The sequence below is a fragment of the Triturus cristatus genome, chromosome 7 (assembly GCF_964204655.1).
Source record: "Triturus cristatus chromosome 7, aTriCri1.1, whole genome shotgun sequence".
Classification (NCBI taxonomy): domain Eukaryota; kingdom Metazoa; phylum Chordata; class Amphibia; order Caudata; family Salamandridae; genus Triturus; species Triturus cristatus.
This window is the reverse complement of record NC_140590.1, coordinates 1,692,681,005-1,692,707,186: the sequence shown is the minus strand read 5'-3', so window position 1 is coordinate 1,692,707,186 and position 26,182 is coordinate 1,692,681,005. Positions and strand designations below refer to the sequence as shown.

Genomic DNA, 26,182 nt, shown 5'->3' with positions numbered 1-26,182 from the left:
AAGATGGCAATCTCTGAGAGCTACATAGACATGACTGCCAGCCAGCTAAAGGTTGCTGAACCTCACAGAGGGGACACTGGAGTTTTTAAGGACCAACTAGGGGGTGTCTGGAGCAAGGCCAATGTGAGAGGGCAGTCAGGTTTTCCCCACACTGAACGCCTATGTTGGTCCAGGTCATATTATAAAGAACAGCAAGAAGTTAAAAACATAAAACTTAAATTCTCCAGGACTCTGTCGGTGCTGACACGTAGTTTTCATAATATAACAAATGCTGCTTACAATGTACCTCTGCTTTCACAATACTTTGTGGAAGCCTTGCTTCCTGAAACCTCCACAGATACTCTGCCGACGTGTGATTTTCAATTATGCATATAATTCCCTATAAGTGTCTGATAATATATGATTTCTTTTTTTAGTACATAACTATATCATAGAGGTCACCGAGAGTGCATCCTTAAACTTGTTGTGCATCTCAATATAGGTTGTTCGTGTGCAATTTAAGATATCACCAGTGAGCTCTTCAGGTTTGATTGACCAAAAATGATTACAAATCATCTTTATTTATTGTCTTTCCTGGTGCTTAGTATGATCTGGCTCATCACACATGCCAACAATCTCACTTTAGGTGGAATACTCCCCATTTTAAAAGCTAAAAAATGAAGTTATTTTAGATTTCCATTTCTTAAAACATCAACTGCTCTAACGCAAGCGAATGGGCACATTAAATTCCCCCCATTGTATTCTCCAAATCTCCCTTTTTTGTGTTTGCGAACTGTCCTTATGTGTTTGCTGCTTCCACATGACAACATGTGAAGGAGACCTATACGTATGTGGTGTAGATCTCACCTGCTGTGATCTGAGTCCAGCATCATTGGGTCTATTTAAAAAAAAAAAGACATATTAAAATAATTACTGTTCTGGTGAGCAATCCTGCTTGCCAGGTGTCCATATATTCCATGTGTGACACATCCAGCTATTTATTACTCCCCCCCCAAGCCCTTTTCACTCCAGGATTTATTAGACCATTATTACAATGTTAAAATGAAATTGGAAGTTTCACTAAAATGCTGGGAATGGGTGCTTAACAGACATGTATTTTTTTATTTTTATTTATTGTGTTTATTAAATACAAATTTCCAAGGGCGTGGCCAGGAGCGTCAAGATGGTGGTCACGCTTTAGAAGTGCTCCGGACCCCTCCGTCATCTGCTCCTTCATCCGCCACCATCGAGGAGTGCCTACCTCGGAATCCTGCTGCCTAGCTGCCCTGGGTCCCGGGACCATTCTTGGAGGCAGTGTGGGTGGTGTCTGGATGCCGCAGGCAGCCTTGGAGGGGTAGTCCCGGCTCGCGGCGAATCCAAGATGGTGGCCCCACCAGAGCGGTGTCCCGGCTCCTCCTGACGCCCCCGCGGTCTGTAGCTGCCTGGTGTGCCGTGCGAGGAGGGGTGACCCCGAGGGGCTGCTGGTGCCGACCTGGCTGGGGACCAGAGAACTGCCCATCGATCCGCTGAAGACTGCGCCTGGTGGAGGTGAGGGGCGCCGGGAGCGGCCTGAGACGGCCCCGCCCGCCACGCTCATTGTTGGCTCCCGATGTGCCGGAGGAGATCGGCCTACAATTGGGTGGCGAGGAGCTTAGTGTTCCACTCCCCGCCCGTTTGGTGATCCAGTCAGTTGGAGCCCGGGGTTGCCCCTCGTGCATTGACCAAGTGCTGGGCCGCCCAGGAATCTGGACCTGCTGCCGGCGGCTAGAGCACCTCAGACCTGCGGGCTTTCTCTCTGGTGCCGCAGCGGGTGCTGGGAGCCCTCGGCTGTCATCCAGACAACGGTGCAGGAGGTGGCGGACTTATCCCCCCGCGACATTACACAGAGGTTCGGCCGTGCTCAGCAGAGGCCCCAAGTGGGGCGGTAGCCCCCCCAGGAGGGGTCAAGCGACTGGGTTGGGCATGAGGCCCTGAGGAGCTGTCTGTGCTGGGTCAACAGTGAGCCGGAAGGCCATCCGCTGACCTGTCACGGAGCCCGCTTTGAGGAGGTGAGGAGTTTGGGAGCGACCTAGGACGGGCCTGCCTGCCGTGCTTGGCCGTGGACCCCGGGGTGGGCAGAGGACAGGAGGGAGAGATCGGCCGTTGGCTCGGGCAGCACAGAGAGAGAGTGAGAGTCCTGTCCTTCCTCCCGCCCTTTTGATGTCTTAGGGCTAATGGTGCATGGGGCTCCCCTGCGCCCCGACTAAGTGGTGGTCCCTGGCTCCGGGCTGACTGCTGCCACGTGGAACATTCCTTGATTTGCACGCTCTCTTCATGTGTGCAGCGGCGGTGTGCAGAGAGCGTCTCGGCTGTCAATCCGGACAGTGGTGGCAGGCTGGTGGAGTCCCTTCTCCCTCCCTCCCCTGCAGAAATACTGTGGGACCTGCCGTGCTCGGCTGCGGTCCTGGGGTAGACAGGTGCCCCCCGGAGGGGTCCGGCCGCCACATTGGGTGGCGGGGTGAGTGGGGTCTTCCTTCCCTCCCTGGATGGCCTGCTCCCTGCATCTCCTTTGAACACTATTCTTGTACTCTATCCTGAACCAGCCCCTGCGCTCCGGACCCAGCGCCGATCCTGGCCCGAATGTGGGGCCCACACGCCTGTCTCCTTTTCTGGTGGCATGGAGGGGGACTGCTGAGAGGGAGCATCGGCCATAGGCTCGGGCGGTGGGGAGCCGGGTAGACTGTTCCCCCCTCCTCTCTTTTCCTCTTTCCCTTCTCCCCAGCCGTGGTTTCCCTTGGGACACCTCTGGAGCGAGGGTTACCCATCTGCTCGCCATCCACCTGAACGCCGGACAACAACATTGACCTCCAGCCGTGTTGAGCAGCAACCATGGGAAGAGACCAGGCACCGAAACCCCCACCACACAGGCTAAAATGGACCAGTATACTACTACAGACTCCGGGGCGATGGGAGGGACCACCGAAAAAGACACCCCCTCTTTCCACCATCCTCCAAGCCATTCATACCTCCCAATCCTCGGTGGAGGGCAAAATCGTCAAAGTCCGGGTTGACATGACTCTTATCCAACAAGACCTCCGCAATGCTACGCCCCGGATCCAGGAAACGGAATCCCGTATACCCAGGGTGGAGGATGAAGTCCAACAACTTAAAGACCAGGTCGCTCGCCTTCAGACTCATACCCAAAAGTTACACAGACGGGCCGAAGATGCTGAAAACTGGTCACGGCGAAACAGCCTCCGTTTGGTGGGGTTTCCAGAGGGTGCGGAACAAGGCCGGACAGCTGACTTCACTGAGCGCTGGCTGCGCTTGTGGATGCCCGAGGGCTCCCTCTCCCCATGGTTCGCAATTGAGCGGGCACACCGATCTCTTGCACCCAAACCACCGCCGGGTGCCCCCCATAGACGATAACAATGCGGATCCTTAACTTTAGAGATCGGGACTCCATCCTGGCCGAAGCACGCAAGCAGCAACACCTCAAGTATCAAGGCCAGACAATCATGATCTTCCCCGACTATACCCACGAGGTCCAGGGCCAACGTCGCTCGTTTGGAGAAGTTAAACAAAAGCTGCATGCCCTCAACATACAATACAGGCTCCTCTTCCTGGCCCGCCTCCGGGTAGTGTTCCAGAACAGAACCCTTTTCTTCGTCTCCCCTGAGGAGGCCTGGACATGGGTGACAGAGGAGCGCCCCTTAAGGCTCAACACCCGGAATCCTTCTCCCAAAGACAGTACTGGAGGTACCTACGTGGGCCTTCCTGGCCCACGGCCGCAGCACACCCGCTCACGCAGGAGGCAGGGCCCGAGGTTGGCCCATTCGGACTCACCGCTGGGTCCCTCTCGTCAGCCAGCATCCGGAGCGCCCTCGAGTGATCTCCTTGCCTTGAGGCGCACTGGCTCCTCGAACCGGTCAGACCCGCCTCACCCCGACCATTGGTGCTGGACCTAGCAGACACAGACCTCTCCTGAAGCCCAACCATTCCCACGGGACCCTCTTGAGCCCACCCTAACCTTTCGGCCGTAACTAGTTCCGCGGCACTTGGTGCTGCACTTCAGCTTATCATCACTTCAATCTTTCGATGGACACTATCACTGAACATCCTGCTATGAGGAGGGGTCCTCCTCGATTCCCAAGCGTTTTAGTTTGGTTCTCTCTTTTAGTTATTCCTTGTTAGGGCGACAGATGCTTCTGTTCCTGAAGTATAGGGAGTGGGGAGGGGATAGGGTTGGGGGGGGAGCGTTGTCCCAGTTTTTCTTTGCCACACATTGTTCACTACATTAGCATCTTTGATCAACAGCACGATGACCGCACACACAATAGAGACCATTGTCCCGGCTCTTCGTTGTTCCATCTCGTACACCACACTCGCATCCTTGACCAGCAGAATTGCAAGTGCGCACACTATCAGCCCTACAGAGATACTCCCAATGCCTCACTTAGGCCAAATACTTCGCCCGCGCTTGACTCCCACTTAAGATGTCTCCTCCTGCACTTATATCCCCCATGACTGACATCCACAAAGGGAAGGGGTCACTCCACGTAATATCCTTGAATGTCAATGGGCTGCTAGACAGGGTCAAGCGAATAGCGGTCTTGCGATATGCACAGCGCCACACAAGTACTGCTACTTCAAGAAACCCACCTGGTAGAAAACAACTGCCCCTTCCTGGCAAGGTACGGCTATGATGGGGTTTGGCACTCTGGCTTTACTTGGGGGTCGAGAGGTGTAGCCATCCTTGTGCGCCGTGCCCTCCCATTCACTCTACGTAAGGTCACAACGGATCCTCAGGGTACCTACGTTGCCCTGAAGGGAGCCGTAGGAGGCTGAGTTCTAAACCTACTGTCCGAATACTCTCCACCTTCGCTGATGGCTCCTACACTCAAGCAAATTGCGGCATTGATAGCTGTCCTGCCCCAGGTATGACCATCATAGGGGGAGACTCTTTAATGCAGTCATGGACCCTGCCCTCGATGTGGCTGGAACCCCCTTGACCTCTAGAATGTCCCAGGCCAAGCCTTTGTCGAACTGCCTGGAGACTGTGGCACGCCATAGCCTGACACTAAACCCACACCTCGGCAGCCCATCACACTCATGCACGACTCGACTACATTTTCATGCCGGCCCTAGATTGTCAGATAATCACAGAGATAACCATACTCCCTAGAGGTATATCCGACCACTTTCCGGTGACACTGCGGGTGGGTGTCCTCCTGGAGTCTTTGTACCCGATTTGGAGGATGAACGCTTGGTTTCTCCAGGACCAAGAATTTGGAGTCTCAGTGGGCATCGAGCTACGTCACTACTTCACTGCCAATCAGGGCTCCGTTCCCTCCCCTGATACCCTATGGGAGGCTGCCAAAGCCACTATTTGTGGTTTCGCCAAGGGCCAGCTCAAACTTAAACGTGCTGCGCAGGATTCCCGGCTTACCCTCCTAGAAGCTCAAGCCACCCTAATTGAAGGCCAGCAGCCCGAAGAGAGGACCGAGGCCCTGGACAGTAGGCTGGCATTTCTGCGAGATGAGATCAGGCAAACCTCCCTGGAGGCTCCCAGACTGCTATGGAGGTCTTCGGTGGCGCACGTTTACAGGTGAGGAGTCAAGAATGGGAAGCTCCTTCATCGGCTGGCCACATACCCGATGGCCAACCGCATAATTCCCGAAGTGATAGCCCCGAGTGGCGAGGTCCAAAGGTTCCCGGCGGTAGTGGCCCAGTGCTTCGCTGCATACTACACCGCCCTCTACACCACACAACCCCCACTCTCTTACTTTTGGAGCTGCTTCATCGAGAACGGATCCTTCTTCCGTGACTTAGTGAGCCTGAGGTGGAGGTGCTGGACCTCCCGATTACTCCGGAGGAGGTCAATGAGGCAATTTCTCGCACAGCTTCTGGTTAGACCCCGGGGCCAGATGGACTCCCACAGGAGTTTTACGCAGGCTACCGGGACACGCTGGTCCCCCACTTCTTGGAGTTGTACGCGGAGGTGACTGATAAAGGCTTGTTTCACACCCAAACCGACATGGCCACTATTGTGGTGATCCCCAAGTCTCAGCCGCCCTTGAAGCACTGCTCTGACTACCATCCTATTTTGCTCATCAACTGGGAGCTTAAGGTGTTTGCCTCCGTTTTGGCTAACCGTGTACGACCGTACCTGGCCAAACTAGTCCATCCTGACCAATGCAGCTTTATGCCATTGCGGGGCACCAGACACAGCCTCAGGCATCTCCACCTCGCCCTAGCGAACCGCCAGTGCTTGACTCCATACTTGTCCCTTCTTCTCATTGACTTCGAGAAAGCTTTCGATTCAGTGGACTGGCGGTATGTGGATGCGGTGTTGACAGAAAAGGGATTCGGGGCATACTTTTACAAACTAGTGAAGACGCTGTATTGCCGGCCGAGGGCCCGAGTACTGGTCAATGGAGCTCTGTCGCAGTCCTTTCCCATCAGAAGGGGTACGAGGCAGCGATGCCTCCTCTCGCCCCTCTTCTTTGCTTTGGCAATGGAGCCATTGGTGTGTTTCATACGCTCAGACGAGCGAATTATGGGGTAGAGATAGCCTGGACTAATCGCTCTCTACGCGGATTACTTTCCTCCTATACCTGGCGGAGCCCGCGCAGTCGGGACCCCGGTGCCTCCGGGCACTGATCCTCTTTGAACAGACCTCTGGCCTTTCGATTGAACTCCACTAAGTCCGTCCTGGTCCCACTTCACCTCTCTCTCGAGAGTGCTTTGAGTGGCAGTCCACGATACCCCTTCGACGGCAGTCCTTCATGTATCTTGGGATCTGGGTTGCCCTCCTCCCAGACCTCGCCTGGGCGCTCAACGTAACTCCCCTAGTGAGGAAAGCTCGGGCTGTCCTCTTCAAATGGCTAACACTGCCGCTGAACCCAATGGGCAGAATAGCCCTATTCAAAATGATGATTTTGCCTAGGTTTCTCTACATACTCCAGAACACACCCCTTCCCTTCTCTATGGGGGGTCGGAGGCCCCGTCTGGCCTTCACTCAGTGCTGGATCCCGCCTTTTGATGGCGGTCTGGGGATGACGAACATGTACCTCTATTATTTGGCTACCCGGCTCCTTACCTTGCATGACTGGTTCAACGGTGTCTGGTCGGACCCGGCATATAGACCGGAACTGCACACCCTAGGTATGCCCAACATTCAGGGGATGATATATGGTTACACTGTCCCCAGAACCCTACCCGAGGTCAAGCGTGGGGTGCTTCTGGCCTGGCGGGCCTCTCTGCACCACACCCACTGGTCGGGCAAACTGACTCAGTACACCCCATTTTGGCAGGGCGCCCAGCTCCGGGAGGTCGCCAGCTTATCTGGCTTTAGAGCGTGGGACCTAATTCGGATCTCACAGCTGGGGGACGTCTGGAATGGGGACAATATGTGTACCTTTCAGGATCTTCAACACCTGTACTACCTGCATACCTCACAGTTTTACCGATACCTGCAGCTGCGCCACGCTCTCCACTCGCACATCCCAGAGGGCACGTCTATACCCGAATACAGCCCGTCTGAAGCCCAGATTATGACTGGCAACCTGGGGAAAAGGGGGATTTCTCGTATCTACCGCTCTCTCATGAATAGCACCCCAACACGCAATCTGGCTCAGAGACAGATGGGAGGGATGGCTTGGGTCCTTAGATGATGACGACTGGAGGGATGCGCTAATGGCCCCCAGAACAATCACAGCCTCAGCGCAGCTTCGCTTGGTCCAAATATACTACCTACACACCGCCTATCTCACACCGCTGCGCCACCTCCGCGCAAGGCTCCATCCCCAGGCATCCTGTCCATGCTGTAACCACCCACAGGCTGATTTCTTCCACATGGTATGGCTTTGCTCTGTAATCACACGCTTTGGGGAATCAGTAACAGGGGAGCTGACTGAGGTCCTAGGCTGGGTAGTACCCCTTAACCCAACGAATGTACTCCTGGGAATCACTGAAGGGCTGGACGGCTCTAGAGCCAACAAACTCTTTCTAAATACAGCCACGATGGTGGCTAAGAGAGACATTGCGGCGAACTGCCTGAACTCGACTGCCCCCGCCATGTCACGGTGACGCAGAGGGGTGGACTAGTGCGCGGCACAAGAGTGGCCCTTGTACGAGGCCAGACGTCCGAAGAAATATTGCAAGGTGTGGGATAAATGGGTGGGGGTGATAGAAGACTAACGCTCTCTTTGGACACTCGCGAGATGTGGTGGGTATTATTCTGCTTCTTATTGTCCATCAAGATCATATATAATGCCTTAAGGACACTATGTTTCTCATATGTGCTGAAATCTACACTTGCTGTTGGCCTTTTGTCTTTTCACTAATGTCTCTTACAAAAGTCAATAAAGTTGGTTATCAAAAGAAAATACAAATTTCTAATCAGCACATGCAGTAATGAACATACAATTCGATCTTATGGCATCAGGTGCATATTATTTAACAGCAGACATATATTCAATCAAGCATATCAGGTGAACAGCGATCATTCCTAGACATTTCCATTTCCACAGTCGGGGATATACATAGGTGTCCTCGATATGCATTCCACCCACTCCACTTTTTGTCCCACTTCTTGGGACAGCCTCTAACAGACATGGTATTTGATGTGTCTTTGCAGGCCCTTTGCAGGATTCCTATACACCTGGTGTATATCTGGTCATGGCTTGTGTGCTGTCAGCTGTCATGTGTATGTTGGGCCAGAAGATATCTACTTGTGAACTGGTTAGGCAGGGTTAGTGGGTGTAGGAGGCCCAGCCTGAGTGCCTCAATGGTGCTACTTTTGCACCTGTTAGGCTGAGTACAGTTTCATTATTTATTTTCTTCTGAATGTGCATACATTTAATCATGATAATCAAATTCCTAAATTATAAATCTGGAATGTAGTACCATAAAGAGCAATTACTAGATAGACACAACTGAGTAATGCAATTTCTGATTTGTTTACATCCTCTCCGTTTTCAGCGATCGACTGTGGCCGTCCAGATGAAATTGATAATGGCTACATCTCTTACTTATCACATACCAACTCAACCACCTACGGAGCAACTATTCAGTACCACTGCGTGGAGCGCTATCAAGAGCTGCCCTTCCCGGGGAAAGGTATGTCGCCCACCTCTTATGTCCCCCAGCTGTGGTTATGACCCCTTACTTCGGGTGTAGGTAATGCTGCCAGCACTGGGTGTGGAATATCACAATATCGGTGTAGGCCCCAAGTAAGCCAGAAGACAGCATGGAGATTTGGTCATTAGAAGACCTATTCTGGGCATTCTGGGTGGTGAATAAGAGGCAGATTTATGACGTTACAATTTTGCCCAGGTGTGTCATTAAGTGAGAAGAGTCTAATGTGCTGTTACAATGTCTGATAAAATCAGCCAAGTAATATCTTGCTTATTTTGAAATAAAGAACACCTGTGTTTTTAAATCACAGGTCCCATATTCTTATATATGGCATAGTGGGGTCAGTAAAAGGCAAGCCTCAGGCTCTAGAATATATTCTGGTGAAGTTAGTTTGGAGTGGGTGCCTTGTGTTGTCAGGCCTCTCTGGAGATTGTATGGGGCCCACGCCAACATGTCTGCTGGCCTCCACTCTGGCGTTCACCTCATAAATAATTTTAAAATAGTGTTCTTTGAAAAAACTGAAAAGACAGTTTTGCCAATCACCTAGCAGCGCTAGCTCCCTCATCTTGATTGTGCAGGGTCATGCCTTCCAGTACAAAGGCTGGCATAAGAGAGACACAACTTCTAGAGCCCTTAAGTATCCATTGATTGTCAAGGTACATTTCATTCTGGTGTAAGGAACGGTTATTGTGAAGAACAATCTCACACACATCTGATGGCCTTTGTGGATGTCTGAGCTGATCTGGAATAGAGCTATTGTTTAGGACAGGGGTCTCCAGTTGTTCGATTGTGAGCTGGTAGTCAGTCTGTTGCTTGCACATCTTCATTTCCTGTCAGTCAGCTTGAGTGTACACAGTTGCCCTCCTGCTAAGGCAGCATTTTGAAGAAATCTACACCTCATTCTGTGCAGCAACAGAAGCTGACACTGCAGGCTGATGCATCCTTCTGTGCTTTTACATAATTATTGTGGTTAAGGTCAAAGGAGTAGCTAGAGAAATAAAATAACCCCCACTTTGAACCATATCCCAAATGGTACTGAGTAAACCAAAGTGCCGGCACTCATTTGGAGAGTAAGGGAGAGGGAAGTGAGGAGGATATGCCAGCAAAGGAATTCTTAAAACAATTGGATCAAATTACGCCTTTCACATGTCAGTTCCCAAAGAATGTGCTGAAATAGCTACAGGCCTTTCAGGAAGTAATCTCTGGACACCCATGAAATAATCAAATTCATCCAGGGATGCCTACTGGGGCTGATCCTCCTCAAAGATGTTGATTATGTCACTACTTCCAAAGGAGATTTTGAAAAAATGCGGCCACATCAAGCATTCTACATACCAATTTGACCTTTATTTTTTTTTACTTCTATACCTTCTTATTTTTTGTCTTTTTACACTTCCTTCTTTTTGTCCTTCCATTCTTTTTTCTACCTTATTTGTCATTCTTTCTTTTTATTTATCCATCTCGCAATCATTTCGTCCTTTTCCACCCATTCATCGCTGTCTCCATCCTACTTTCAATCTTTTACAATCCATCCAGCCTTCTTATTTCTATTCTTCACTTTTATTTCCTGATTTTTCTATCTCTACATAATTCCTTCTCTAGGTCTGTGAGAAATTGGCTTGTTGGTTGACTGGGGTGTAGCCCTGGTTAAGCAACAGCCACAATGCCTGTCAGCGTGAATCACAAAAGTCACAAAATGAACCCGTGCTTCAACCCTCTGGTAGCATGGCACAAAAATTGACTTCCTTAAGTTACAGACAACGTGTAAAGTATTTATGCAGTCCACAAATAGTAATAAAGCGAAAACACAACACAAGAAAAATTCCACACCAATTTCGAAAAATAGAGTAAATTGTATTAAACTATTTAATACCAAAATGCCTAACATCCAAGCAGTAGAACAGGAGTTATGAATTTTTAAAGTTTAAGGAAAAAAATAGCGCCTAAAAAATCAAATCACCAATTGAGGGCATCTATTTGTGCAGAATCGGTTCAAAGTGCAAAAATATGGCTGACTGCGATGGAGCGCGAGTAGAATACAAAAAGTTAATTGGGACCGGCCAGCGCTTACCTTCAGACTTAGAAGAAATTTCAAAGAAAATGGTCAGAGAAGGTAAAGTCCCAGTGGGCCAAGGTTGCAGGTGGTGTCCTAGGAGGGAGCGTCGTCGTCAGGGAGCAACAGCACAAAGTTGCGGTGAAGATTTCTATGTTTAGATTTAGGGGCTAATTATGATTTTGGCGGTCAGACCGCCATAAGACCGCTGCTGCTACCACCGGGGATCTGTGATCCCTCTGCGGTCTTGCAGCGGTTTGAGACCGCAATATGCTGGCAATGCTGCAGCGGCACCGCCCAGCATATTGCGAGTTATCTACATCACCACAGTTATCATGATGCTGAGACCGCCATTAAAACTGTGGCGGTGAGGAAACTAAGGGGGCCCTATACAGCCTCTGTTGCCTCAGGGCCTGGGTGTGCATACAGGGGGTCACATGTTGTGCTCCCCTGTCAGTGTGCACCTCCTGTTCCTGCATGGCATGGACTGCACAGTCCATTCTATGTAGGAACATACTTTGGTGCTTCCATTGCGGTGCCTTTCTAAGGATCACACATGAGCCTTTGAAAGGCATTGCCGTGGGATCGCCAAAGCACCGCCTGCCAGACCACAATTAAACTTGTAATCTGGCAGGCGGTGTGCGGACAAATTTGGCAGTGTGGCAGCGGGGTGCTGGTGTGGTGGCCCGCTGCCACATCACCAAACTCGTAATCAGGCCCTTATTCTCTTTTTTGGAAGTTGAAAACCTCGGGTTGAACAAAGGATGAGGCCGTAGCCGACGATAGTTCCACAAGGTCGGGTATTTCTTTGGCAAAGGACCACTGCGAAGAATTTCCTACTACGGAGAAGAACATAGCGTGAGCTGCCGCAAAGTCAAGCCGACCGGCGATGCACCTTGGGAGGATAGACAAGCAGGTCGTTCCCGGTCTTCCCTAGGTTTTCAGAGCAGTTTTCAGCCAAAAAGTTTCTCAATCCCATGTTATGGATTTTGGCTATCTGGGCATCTTTCACACCCCAACCAAGGGTCCAGGACTGTGGTGGCATCACTTGGGGGCTTAGGACTCACTCAGGATGGGTCCAGGTGCCAGCTGAAGATGGTTAGAGCATTTTCCGTCCCTAAGCCTGAAGCTCTGATCAGGGGTACAGCCAACTAGCCTTTGGAGTTACTCTAGTAGTCCTGGTTTCAAGTGATGAAACAGGATAACGCAGCAGGGCTGGCTTTTGAGAGTTCATGGTAGTCTCCAGGCAGCTAAGCAGTCCTTACATATGTAGAAAAGCAGTCTTGTCAAGAACATAGCAGGCCATAGCAGCAGGCAGTCCTCTGAGAGTCCTGTCGCAGGTCCAGAAAGCAAACTGAAGGGTGGGTCTGAGGGTCCTATTTTTATACCTGGGGCCCCCTTTGAAGTAGGCAAAGTTTCTAGAGCATTCCCTTTGAAGAGCTTGAGGTTTCCTGACTCCCCTACCCTGATTTCAACCTGGAAAATGTAGTGATAACAGGTCCTTTGTGCAAAGGTGGGGCTTTGCCCAGCTCTGCCCCCCATCCTGCCAAGCACACCTTATTCTTCTGTTGTGTGGCTATCAGGGACAAATAAACAAAGTCCAACTGCCAATTACCCCCTGCCATGAGACAAAGGACAGGCTACTTGCAGCTAGGGCAGGAAAATGACAGCTTTCAAAGAATTGGCATTTTCAAAATTGTAACTTAAAATCGGAATTTACCATTAAAGAGGATTTTTAATTATAACTAGGGCTCCCGGTTTTCCGTTTAAACGGATGTTTACATATAAATACAGACGGAAAACCAGTTTTCCTTTGTCTGTATTTATATGTAAAAACTGGAAAATACTACTGCCATGCTCCCCGCAGAGTTGCCTCGCCAAGCCCTCTTCCTGATTCCAGGGCTGTGCCTGCCTACAGTAACATGAAACATTTTTGTAGATGGCCCATAGTACGCGCACAGTGAAACACTCACTCCCCCTCACTTCTGACACCCCTCAGCGCCCACTGGCCCAAGAATATCCAAACATCGGTTATGTTGTCCAAGGCGTAGACTTTTATTCACATCAAATCATATAAATCTACACAACCATTACAGGTGTAAAGTACTACTTGGATATATATCAGGATCCACAGCAAAATACTTTTTGCAACATCCACATGTCAAAGGCAGTAAGGAAATTAGGCATAACATTATAATTGATTTCAGCTTCGCCATACACATGTAATTAAATATGTTGGCCGACTCGGCCGACCCACTCAGCTGCGCACATTGTGCCGGCAGGCCCCAACGCGCTACAGCAAACATTGCCACATGTCAAAGGCAGTAAGGAAATTAGGCATAACATTATAATTGATTTTAGCTTTGCCATACATATGTACTTAAATTCGTTGGCCGACTCGGCCGACCAACTCAGCTGCGCACATTGTGCCGGCAAACCCCAACGCGCTACAGCAAACATTGAATTGCTTGAAATACTGGGCACCGCATAGCGCACCGGCCCACCGAGGTACCTGAACACAGGCAGCCTCCCAAAGAGTCCACACAGTCCATACGTTGCGGGATAGGGCAGTAGAGACAGGACCACCGGCAGGTCAGTCCCCTCCCCGCGCCTACCCTTGGCAGTAGAGTCCAGGACCACCAGTAGGTCAGTCCCCTCCCCGCCTATCCACTGCACAGTTCCATCATACCCCCTCTTGGGGTCCATCCAGTCGCTGAACCTCCATTGCTGCGCATGCCCCCTTTGGTGTTAACTGCCAGTGCTCCGCCATGGGTTTTGCGTGCCTGGCTGCGCTGCATAACAATAGCGCGAATTCCACCGGGAGGTATTGGAGTGCTGTACATGCGCTCCCTGTGCACACCATCACTCCTGGACTTCCGCTACGCCAAACCACGGTAATGCACTGCTCGCTTATTTCAAGGCACCGAAGCCCCGCCCCCCTGGGAAAAATGACGCCATCGGGAGCTGCCGGTCATACCATCGATCCCGATGACCGCCGCGACCCCACGAGACTCCCGAAGCTGGAACATGCCACCCGAACTGACCACCCGCGATACCCAGCGCGGAACTTTACCGAAGGCAAATTTGTATCCGGTGAAGTACCCTCTGCCCCATGTGCCCCCTAACTTATCTATTCTTACTTTTACTTTTTAAACACGTGAGGGTCGAACCCCCGTACACAAGACTAAAGCTCACCGCGGTGAGCTAACCGCTCATAACACTACGCCAGGCCTCCCTAGACCCACCGTGCCACACGCCTCGCTGCTTCCGACGCTCTTGCAGCTTCCCTGGGTCCAAGGAGACAAAGAGGAGGAGACCCCAGGGACGCTGCCTTATATACCAAAAATTAGCTAGGTTTCAGTTTCCAAACGTGTACTCACACTTCATCACGAAATCTGGCCACCCAAACCAGCCTCTGCAATTGAAGCTCGGGTTTCATGGCGCGACTAAGGGCGCCCCTCCCCTAGGCGAGGGGGGCGCCTAGTCATTTCCGAGACTCCGCTCAGCCCCTTGAGGGAGCTCTGCACCAGCCTTTTACAGCTACAATCAAGCCACGAGACAACATCACCTTCCCTCGCCGTCCTCTTGTTTATTTACCTGGTGAAGTCAGAGGAATGAAACTATTTTGTTCGTCTGAGACAGGTACAGTGTCTGTGGACATTACTCCTCCATGTAAAGATATTTTGTGAGGCACTGCCTCTCCTTCCACAATTAATTCTGGTAAATCCTTATTCTACAAATGTATAGTCTATTTTTCAGGAGCGCCTAGAGGTCCTTGCTGCATAGAATGATCTTAATAAAGCTGTTTTCTCTGTCACTGGTGTTAGGGCCTAACTAGAATTCAGGACAACTAATCAACCCTGTGTAACTTAGTGGTCTTCCCGAAGTAACATCCCAGGCAAAGTAGTAAAACAACACAGGTTACTTCAGTCTCCCCGCCCTCAGCACCACTAACTCGGAAAGGCCTGAACTCTGCACTTGCTCGCTCAGTGCCATAAAGACAGCGTGTCCCAGATGTGCCTGATAAAAACATGTGGTAACCTTAGCCAGCGGGGCACGTGCAACGCCCTAGGCCAAGACTCAACAAAGAAAGCTGTACTTCACCTCTGCGCGTCTCCAAACTACTGCGCCAAGCACCTCGAAAGTCCTTAAAGGGGCGCTGACCCGGCCGGAAGCTTAGAACTCTTTCCGAAGTGACTGGTGCTAACGAAAAAACAGGTAAGATTGTTTAAAGGCGATGGCGTGCAAGAGCTGCCCTCGTTATAATTATTGTTTAACTGTGCATGCCAGGTTGCTGGTTTTGCCAGGTCTTGTTTTGTTCTGTGGTAATTAGCTGCCGGGATCGTAAACAAAAGTAAGTGCACTCGGGAAAGAGGGGAGGGGTGTGGGGCTGGAGTCAGTGGCCTATGCAGTTTTGGGGGCGGCAAAAACAGGAATCGAATGCCAGCACCCCCTGGTGTGCCAAAGCCTAGCTGCATCAGTGGAGTGTTGCCGAGTTTGTGGCCGGACTGCAGAGTAGTACACTGTGTATGTGTGGCTGCAAGAACAATCCAGCCACAAATTCAAAGCCTTTCTACGCCACAGACTGGAGTGTATGCAGAGTTTGTGGCTGGACTGCAGAGCCCATAACCGTTGCGGTCTCTTCCTATTTACTGGACAAGACCAGGACAGTGTCCACTTCTGCTGCTTCTCTTTCTTCCTCTTCTTCCCTCTTCCTGTTGCGCTCCTCCTCACTTATAGAAAACCATGATTCCATCATTCATTTCTCTGTGAAATGGATCCAAAAAAGGAGAAACACGTTTGCTGCAAATGTCTTTGTCTGAAATTTTTCTACACCAAAATGCAGCCTCAGGAGGAGAGAAAAAAGCTTTTAAGATGAGAGCAATAAATACATAACTAAATAAAACAAGACAGAGTAGTCGCAAAGTGGCCAGTTTGGTTTTATTTACACCCAAACACATTAGCGCCACCTTTCAGAGTTTGCCAGTGAAGCGCTACTTTTATTTTCATGTCGTTAGCTTTTCAAGCAAATACACTCATTGATTTCTGAATAATGAGTGTAAAAGCATTATGGTGTATTCCCTGTGAGTGTTTGCTTTTTTCCAGTACACTGTTACTTTTTTTTCATGCAGCATATTACTCTAGTCTAGTGCATAATTTGAATTGAGTTGCTTCCAGGTGTTTATAGCAGGGCACAATTGAGTTGTAGCTGAAGGGAGTGTATTTCTCTCAGCGGGGCAGTATGGTGTTCAGTGAGGGAGAGGATTTGACACTCTGTGCCGATGACAGAAAGTGCAAGGCTCTGACACAAATGGCTAGTGATAGCACATTTAACCGTATTTGGGACATTCGGCAAATGGAAAATTTTTAAGATGAATGTAATGTGTTGGCCAATAACAACTGAGTGCATGTGTGCATTGTCAATTTAAATAAATGTGGGGAAATACTAGCAGCAGCGTCAACTTTTGCTTGTGGCAAAAATAAATGTGAATAAATACAGATAAAATGCCCAAAAAGTAAATATGGATAAATACAGACGGAAATGGCAAAAAAATAAATACCATAAAACCGGGAGCCCTAATTATAACTTCTCAGATACCAAACATGAAATGTTAACTTTCTCCCAATCAAATGTTAGCACTTATTTAATAAGCCACCTCAGTGTTATCCAATAGGAGAGGTACGGGTCACAGTAGGGAAAAACAAATTTGGGAGTTTTCCACTACCAGGACACGTAAAACTTAAAAGTACATGTCCAACCTTTTAATTACAATGCACCTGCCGTATGGGCTACCTAGGGCCGACCATAGGGGTGACGTTTATACAATAAAAGGGGAGTGTATGGCTTGGCGATGGATTATATTGGCAAGTCGAATTGGCAGTTTAACACTGCATTTAGGGTGCATGGGCAGGCCTGGGACATGATTCAATGGGGCTACTTAAGTGCCATAAGTGCCATAAGTGCTGCAGATCCACTAGTGGCATTTAATTTACAGGCCCTGGGTATATGGTGTACCACTCTACAAGGGACTTATAATTACATTAAATATGCCAACCAGGTGTAAGCCACTTTTACCATGTTTTAGGGAGTGTGCACAGGCACATTTGCACTGGTTAGCAGTGGTATTGTTCACAGAGTGCTAAAGCCAAGAATAATGAATTTTCAGCAAAAAGTGGAGAGCAAAGGCAAAAGGTTAGGGGGAAGACTGCCCTTGTCTAACAATGTCCATTTATAACTCTATCCTTTTCCACCTATACATCCTTTCATCTGTTGATCCATCAATATTTGCTTGATGGATCCCAAAAAATGGAATCATACATTTTGCACTTAATACTTAAACAGTAAGCACACAAATATGGATGACAAAAATACTACTGAAAAAATATTTAAAATAGAATATTGCAAATAAAAATGAAGAAAACTATATCACATACACATTAGTATTAGGAAACATGAAAAACTGCAACATCTTTAAGCATAGGATTAGGGTCAGGGGTTGCTTTTATGCATTTGTGGTTGGTTTGGATGGTATTTTAGCAATCCATAGCTGTACTACTGTGCCAGGAGTGGTAAAAGGCTTTTATCATTTTACAGCTCGGCATGGATATCACTTTGATAAACCTATGCTTAAAGATTTTGCTGTACAGTTGGCAAAAGCCTTTGTCCCTTTCTAGCTCGGCGTCGATGGCAAAATCATTTGCTTAAAAACTCTGCTAGAAAAATAGACATTTGAAGTGAGCAGATTCAGAGTGTCGCTGGTGTTGCAGGGTGCTCTATGTAGGAGCTGCTCTCCACCTAAATTTGGGAACTACCCAGTGTTCTCTGCTTCCTATTTTGCATATATATGTATATATTTATGTACAGAAAACCCTGGTGGTTGCAGATGCACAACCTGATTGCTGACGGTGTTGTGGTCTTGTGTCTCCGCTCTGACGGTTTTAAATCCATTTTAAAGTAAAGATCGGCACTTTCGCTCAGTGTCGGTAAAGGTTTATTGCTACAACAGCAAGTGTCTAACATCTGCACATTCTGGCTGGCAACCAGCCTTGATCACGATGTTAGAAGCGTTTTGTATCAATGTTTATAATCACGTGAAATGTACAAAAACAGAAAACATTGAAGTCATACTATGTCAGTGACCGCATTATTACAATAGAAAACCAAAATAAAGTGGCAAACATTTATAAACCGAAAATAAAAGTTACAATGGTTTCACAAACATTTGTTATGAAACACAAGAAGCAAAATTGGCCAGTTCATCATACATATTATCAACATAGTGCCCAAGTGGGCATGTGCTGCTTTCACAACCCACATGACAATTAGCCTAATGTCAAGGAATGAAGGTTATTGCTTATCATCATACCATTTTGATTACGACATGAATCCATGTGCATGCTTCAAAATTAAAATAATCAACTTCTAAAGTAGCACAATAACATAGTGTACAATTAAGACATGGAGAAATCAAAAAACACAATTAAGCCCAAGTGGGCGTTACCTCAGATATATTAGCTCCTTGTCCTTCATACAATAAAAACTGTCATAAGTCGGGGAATTCCCCTGGGTGACTGATCTGCAATAGAATAAAAAATAAGAATGTTGAAGAATGAAAACATTAACAACTACCTCAAGCACAAAAAACTCTCTTTATATACAGATAGCAATGTGCTTAATGAAGTAAAAGTCAGTTACTATGACAATAATAGCAGAAGGAAAAGGTAGAGTCCTCACTCAATCATAAATGAACATGCAATTCTTCATCACAATTAAGACCTCTGGGTTCTTTACTGTCTAATGCCAAAATATACTTGGATTCCAGTTTCTACAATAGTTTTTCTCTGTTTCCCTCTTGTACGCCTTTAGATATCCCATCTATCACGCTGTATTTCAAATCTCTCTCATCTCCTTTATGCACTGCGTGAAAGTGTCTGGCTACCGGATAAGTGGTATCCAAATTCTTTATAGCTATGAGGTGTTGCAGAACTCTTTTGTGTACAGATAGTGTGGTGCTTCCCACGTAAATCTTGGGGGCAAGGACATCATAACGTGTAAACCACATGATCTTTTTCACAATTGAAGTGCCCTCTGATTTTTTTATTGGTCTTGCCTGGGATTACTGTCTCTGTCATGTTCTCTCCATTTTTACATGCTTTATTTTTATTACACTTGACAAAGCTGTCCCTAGGTTTCAACCACGTTTGCTTTTCAGTCCTGACATCACTCCTGACCAATACGTCTCTCATAAACCTTGCTCTTCTGAATGTGATAAGTAGCCTCCTGGTTATTTCACCTCCAATCGTGGCGTCACCTCTCAACAGATGCCAGTGTTTACTTAGAATAGATATTACTTTTAAATGGCTTATTTGGATTGTATATAGTTTGTAACAATTGTTCAGAAGGAACGTATTCAAAAACAGTTAGATTTGAGCAAGTATGTACTTTTGCTATGATTCAATCATAAACTGAAGGGATAAGAGTAGAGGATCTGAGTAAATTAGGTACGTACAATTACATTTAATATTCAGAAATACAGAAAAATAGGTAGCCTGCAAAGTTTAACTGATTTTACTCACTTCAGCTGAAATGAGTAACATATTTATTCATTACAAAAGGAGTTTTTTCTTTAAAAAGCATGTTTGCACACCGAATCTATATACAGTACAAAAAGGAATTTTTTATATACATATTTGTGACATATGTGACATACGTGACCCCATGAAAATGCTTTTTCAATTAATAAACAAGTGAAAAAGGGTATAAAAATAAACAGCAAAATGCTTCCTAAAAAAGATTTGTTATGTTATGTTAAAAGTAATTTATAGAGCGCACATACACCGAGCGGTTTCTTGGCAGAACAGCGTCACTCTGCCAGAATGCAGATCTACAAAAGAAGACTGCAACACTTAAACGAACCACTAAATAGTATAAACAAAGTAAGTGTGGCAATAAATGAAAGCTAAAATTAATAAATCACTTATAGTATTTTAAGTTATAAAATAATTACAACTATGCTATGTGTTTATTTTTTCCAAATCATAGACGCATCCTCTACAGTAAGGAAAAAATGCTAACAGAAAAAGAAAATAAAGACACATACAATGAACTACATATAATATAAAAAAAGACCACCTCGAAAGAAAATGTTGTAACTAATACACAAAACTGAAATTAATCTAAAAATAACACTTTGTGCAACAAAATTAAAATGTGCCAAAAACACTACCTAGCAAACGTGCAAAATAAAAATCTACATCTGATATGGAGTAAAGACAAAATCCAGCCCACAAGAGTCAACATGAACGATACTTAAAAATATTAAACCAAACATTCCTAAACAAGCAACTGACCAACTCGCTTGCATACTGTAATGAATGTGCTTTTCACTAAAAGGACACACCCAACCCCTGCACTCCCACTTTGGAGGCAGATATACCACTGCACCTTTAATAATACACTTTGAGCAGCACCCCCTAAAGACACACAAGTTTATTAATGCAATGTTCGAAAGGTAAGCCAAATATATCACTAAATGCAGATTCCCAAATGTCAAATGGATGATTAAATGAACAATTGAAATAAAATGCAATATATATATATCTAAGTAGCAAAGAATAGAAAATATGTACAGAAATAGTTAGGAACACCTCACCGACTGATTCTGCAACATCCTTGCCAACTCTAGCTGGGGAAGCCCCTTCAACAGCCCAGGAAGGAGTTCAGTCAGGACTCAAGTTCTGTCACCTCCATAGCAATACGTCTATTCTGTGGTGAACTTCCACCTGGCCCTTGAAGGTTCCCAGCTTAAATATCATTACTAAACATGAAGCGAAGCTTCTAGAAAACCTCGCCCCTTCTCATTGGGAAAAACCGAGCTGGCTGTACCAGTCTGCGTCAAGGCCAAGACGGAGGCTGGCCAAGCTCCCGTATTTTGACTTCGAGGCAGAGTTGCACATTCTACAGATAATATCCAGTTCACTCTGGTCTGTGAAGAGCAAAAAACAAGTGAAGAGCAGACACCTGCTCTCTCCACTTCGCAGCTACGTGCGAGCAGTAAGGCAAAGCCAGAGAACAAGATGACACAAGGCCATGTCAAAGCCAATAGTAAGCACCTATAATTCTCATAACCCAAACAACTTGCAAGCACTGCTGGGCACACAGAAAAGCTTGAAGCACGGTAAAGTCAGAAAGCAAGATGACATGAGGCCATGTCAAAGCTAATAGTAAGAACTCATAATTAACCCAAACAACTTGCAAGCTCCAATGTGCACGCAGGAAAAATGCAGCAAGGCAAAGTCAGAAAACAAGATGACATCAGGCCATGTCAAAGCCAATAGTAAGCAGTCATAATTCTCATAACTGTACAACACCGAGCACTTGTGTGCATCACCGCTCACAACACTGCACTTCGACATTCCACACCTTTCTCTCCCTCTCACGCCTTCAAATGCACATCTCACATGCTCTGCTCTTGGCAAGGCTGTCCACTCCGCGACAGCACCCACTGAAAGACACCAAGATTACAAGAGAGAAGAGAAGCAGGCGTATGCAGGACTGTCCTACACTAAGGCTAGGTTAAAATAACAACACTAAAGTCAATTAAAATGGTGGTAGTCGAAGGTCATCATAGAGTGCCAAACCACAAGAGTGGCTCTTTCACTACTCATACTAACCCTAAACAGATTAATTGCTAGAACACATAGAGTAGCAAGGAAACACCTGTAGTACCAAAAATTATTATATAAACATAACCCCAACCCTCATGAGTGACATATAAACAATAACTTTTTTTAATATATGAAAACTTCAAGAACGTTCAAAAATGAATAATTTATGGTTCCAATAAAAATGTACTAGCCTTAAAGCTTTGAAGCGGATTTAATGCGGCATAAACACACAAGCAACAACATAATTTAACAATCTTTCCCTCCCCCTTTACTCATTTTTCTTCATCTGTCCATCTCACCTGCACTGCTTCTCATTCTTGTTATCTTTAATGCTTTGAAAGATGCATGGTGCAGAACAGGAAAAAAACTGCAATAAAATGATATTACCATTTAGAGCCCTCAAAGACGCCAGGAATATGAACGGCCCATAAATTGGGATGGGGTAATAATTGCATAATAATGGGTTTATAATCCCATCAGAGCTACAAATATGATACAGTATCTATTTTTCACACAGAGATGCCAGCTGCTGAAAGCAAAGTGCAACCTCTGTGTAAAGCTTCGGGACAAAACTAACCAAGAGTGATGAGGAAACACAGAATCCTGTTTGTTATTCCCTAAAATCTCGTTTCGTGAGTGACTTCACCTGCCGGCAAGGGGATTTCACCCTCCAGAGGGCTGCAATCAGGGGGTGCACCGCCTGATAGCAACTTTGCCTCTGCACCCGCATCTGTAATACGGCGCGGCGCAGAGGCAAAGGATTCCCTCATTTGCATGGGGCCACGGACTTATGCAAATGAGGGAGCGCCCTCTTGAAGAAACGCTGGCGATACATGTGCGCCAGTGCTTTCAGTCTGCGACCCCTTCTGTAATACCAAAGTGCCCAGGGGGTGCACAAAGCAGGCGCAAATGCCTGTTGCACCCCCAGGGCACTTCTATAAAATGGCCCCTGGTATTTTTAAACAGGGACAATCATGGCACTCATGACAACATTGATTTTTATCTATGGGCACAACAATCTGATGTTGTTTGTCTTTCATTTTTAGCTTAGCTATTGGTCCAGAGAGAGGTTACTGTTTAGCAGAACTCTGCAACCTCCTGATGAAATGCACACAAGTGACCAAAATGCCTTAAGGACAAGAGGTGTTAGGAACAGCTGCTATATACTACATGTAAATGAAATATGAAAGATATGATGTTGCAGTGAATCAACATAACCTAGTACCGCAAAATCAAGAAATTTGAGCCATTGCAAATTTGAAAAATAATTTTAAAAAAAATCATCAAGCAAGGGATAATATAACTGAGACTACCTTGACAGGTATAAAAGGTGATTGCATGGAAAGTGCATTGCAGAGAAGCCATTGAGTGAGAGCTGGTTCTGCCCATAGCAGTCTACGAAACAAGATAAGTAGATTCACACAAACCAAGAAGTACTTACAAATAAATCTGAATGCAAAGTCAAAGCAGCCCTAGGATGTCTTAGTATGAACCCCAAAACCATGCATGTCCCTAATCCCCTCGTCCCTAAATGTTGGAAATTGGGTTACTCGTTAAGCAGCAATCACAATCTCTGTCAGGGTGAAACCCAAGCAAACCCCAAATTAACCTGTGCTTAACCATCTGGTAGCTTGGCACATAGAAGTCAGGCTTAACTTAGAGGCAATGTGTTAAGTGTTTTTGCAGCACATCAAACAGTAATAAAGTGAAAACAACACAAGAAAAATCCCACACCAAGTTAGTATAATAAAGTATAATTTAATAAATTATTTGACACTAAAATGCCGAAAGTTGAATTTGTAGAACTGGAGTTATGAGTTTTTAAAAGGTTTAGGTAATTGAAGCGCCTAAAAGCACAAAGCACCACTCACGGTCATCTCGTTGGGAGAGACCAGATGAAAGTCACAAGTTCAGGCCGACCATGATGGAGCGCGTGCCAGCTACAGGGAACAGGTTAGTCCCACTGAAAGAGTTACCTTCAATAGTCTAGCATGAAGACTTCTGTTCGCAGTGGAAGGGGCTGCGAGGAGCAGGCAGAGCATCGCCGACGGTCATCAATGTAGTGCGAAGAGCAAGCCGAGCAGCGTGGATGGTTGTTGCTGTAGCATGAAAATCCAGTTGGGTGTCGCAGATGATTATTGCAGGAGTTTTGCATTTATGGTCACTGTGGGGTGTCGATGCTGTAGTGTGAAGGGAAGGTTTTGCTTTGCTGAGCGTCACAGATAGTGGAGCGAATAGTCAGGTCCACCAGAGCTTCACACTTCAGCGAGGTGTGGGTGGCAAGCTCTAGGTGCGACCAGGCCAGTCATGGTCGCAAAGATCCCCAAAACGTTAGAATTTCTCCTTTATCTTGGAGAGGTACTCACCTGATGGTCGAGGACAGAGGGGAATCTCTTGGGGGAAAGAAACTCACTCCAGCAGAGGTCATCAGAGCTCAGGCAGGTCCAATTGACAGTCTAATTGTAGGTCCAGGAAGCAGGCCAGCTGGAAAGTTGCAGGACGGCCTCTGGAGCTTGGTATGTCCCTCTGCCTCAGAACAGGAGATCAGCCATCTGACCCTCAGAGTCACTTGAGCCTGGGATGAAGGGTACAGGTTCAGTCTCCCTTCTCAGGAAGCAGGCAGCAGGGCAGCAGAGTGACAGAGCCACAAGGTAGTAGTCCTTCTGGCAGCAAAGCAGCACAGCAGTCCTTTTTCTGTAGTATCCACAGGCCCAGAGGTGTACAGATGAGTTGGGCCTGTGGAGCAACTATTTAAACCAGGTGCCCAATTTAAAATAAGAGAAGTTTCTAGAAAATTAATTTTCAAGTCCTTGAAGTTTTCTGCCCACTCTGTCCTGGCTCCAGGCTGGCTGCATGTACAGTGCAGTTGTGACAAGTCCTTTGTGTAAAGGCAGGGCACAGCCTATTCAGTTGCACGTGGGCTGTGCCCAGCCCCGCCTCCCCATCCTGCCAGTTGATGGCATATTCAGGCACACCTAATCCCTCTATTGTGTGGCTATCTGGGAGAGTTAATAAAGTCCCACAGCCAACTACATCTAGTCAGGTAACCCAGGAACAGGCTGCAAGCACCAAATGGTTAGGACAACAAAATGCCAACTTTCTAAAAGTGGCCTTTCCAAAATAGTAACTTAACTTCCGACTTTACCATTAAAGAGGACTTTGATTACAATTTCTCAGGCAAACATGAAAGGTTCATCTGTTTCCAATTAAAAAATAGACTTATTAAGTGTATTAAGCAACCCAATGTTATACCATCGAAGAGATAGGCATCACAGTAATGAAAAACAAATGTAAGAGTTTTTCACTACCAGGACATGTAAAACTTAAAAATGACATATCCGACCTTTTAAATACACCACACCCTGCTCAATGGGCTATTTAGGGCTTATCCTAGAGGTAACTTATATGTATTAATAAAGAAGCTTTAGGCCCGTTTATTTTGGCAGGTCAAAATGGCAGTTTAGAACTGCCCATACTGGCTGCAATGGAAGGCCTGAGAAATGTTTAAATGGCTTTTTAAGTTGGTGATACAATAGTGCTACAGGCCCACTAGTAGCATTTAATTTACAGCTCCAGGGTACATTTAGTGCCACTTTACTAGGGACTTACAAGTAAATTAAATGCACCAATTGGGTGTAAAGCCAATTTCACCATGTTTAAAGGAGAGAGCGCAGGCAATTTAACACTGGTATAGTGATATAGTGAGCAGAGTCCTAAAAGCCTGTTGAAAGGACCTAGTCCAACACTAAATCATGCTTAATTCTCAAAAACTAAGTGCTAGGGCTCACGGTATTTCTTAGAATGCAACTACAGCTTGCAGCACTCACTGCCCCTGCCAGTGATGCAAATCGCTGGTGCCAATGGCCTGGACGGGGTCCTATTAATTTTTTGTTAATATATATTGAATTGCTAAACTGATGTGCTGTCCTGAAAATAGTCAGACAGCATCACAGTGTGGTGGATTGGCATTAGAAAGTGCCAATGTTAATAATTAAGTAATGTTGCCAAGCATTGGCAAACACCGGCACAAATTAAGCACTGGGAAGATAGAAATGCGATGTCACGGTAGGTCTAACCCAGGTAACATTAATGAAGAACAGGGAGGGAGAACATAAATCGCATGAGGGCTTGCAGGCATACAAGGCGGGGGTGCACTGATGAATAGCCCTATGCAGAATAACCATTTATTTAAAGACCTCGCTACTTCCAGTAGGCAGCAAGTGCAACAGTACACTCTGGTATTTTGGGATATTGCAAATAAACTGAGCAGTTGCACTTTGAATTACTTGGAGAGAGTTAGAGATTTTGATGAGAGATGCCAGGTGAATTTCAGTAGTCCAAACAAGATTGACAATTTAGAAT

The 26,182-nt window shown here is 46.7% G+C and overlaps 1 pseudogene across 1 annotated transcript in view; it reads left to right on the top strand.

Moving 5' to 3' along the window:
- LOC146812780 (mannan-binding lectin serine protease 1-like) overlaps positions 1 to 26,182 on the top strand; it is a 62,945-nt pseudogene that overhangs the window by 34,882 nt on the left and 1,881 nt on the right. Inside the window, exon 5 of the transcript XR_014966895.1 lies at positions 8,944 to 9,081. The product of XR_014966895.1 is annotated as a mannan-binding lectin serine protease 1-like (transcript). The remainder of the gene's footprint in view (positions 1 to 8,943; positions 9,082 to 26,182) is intronic.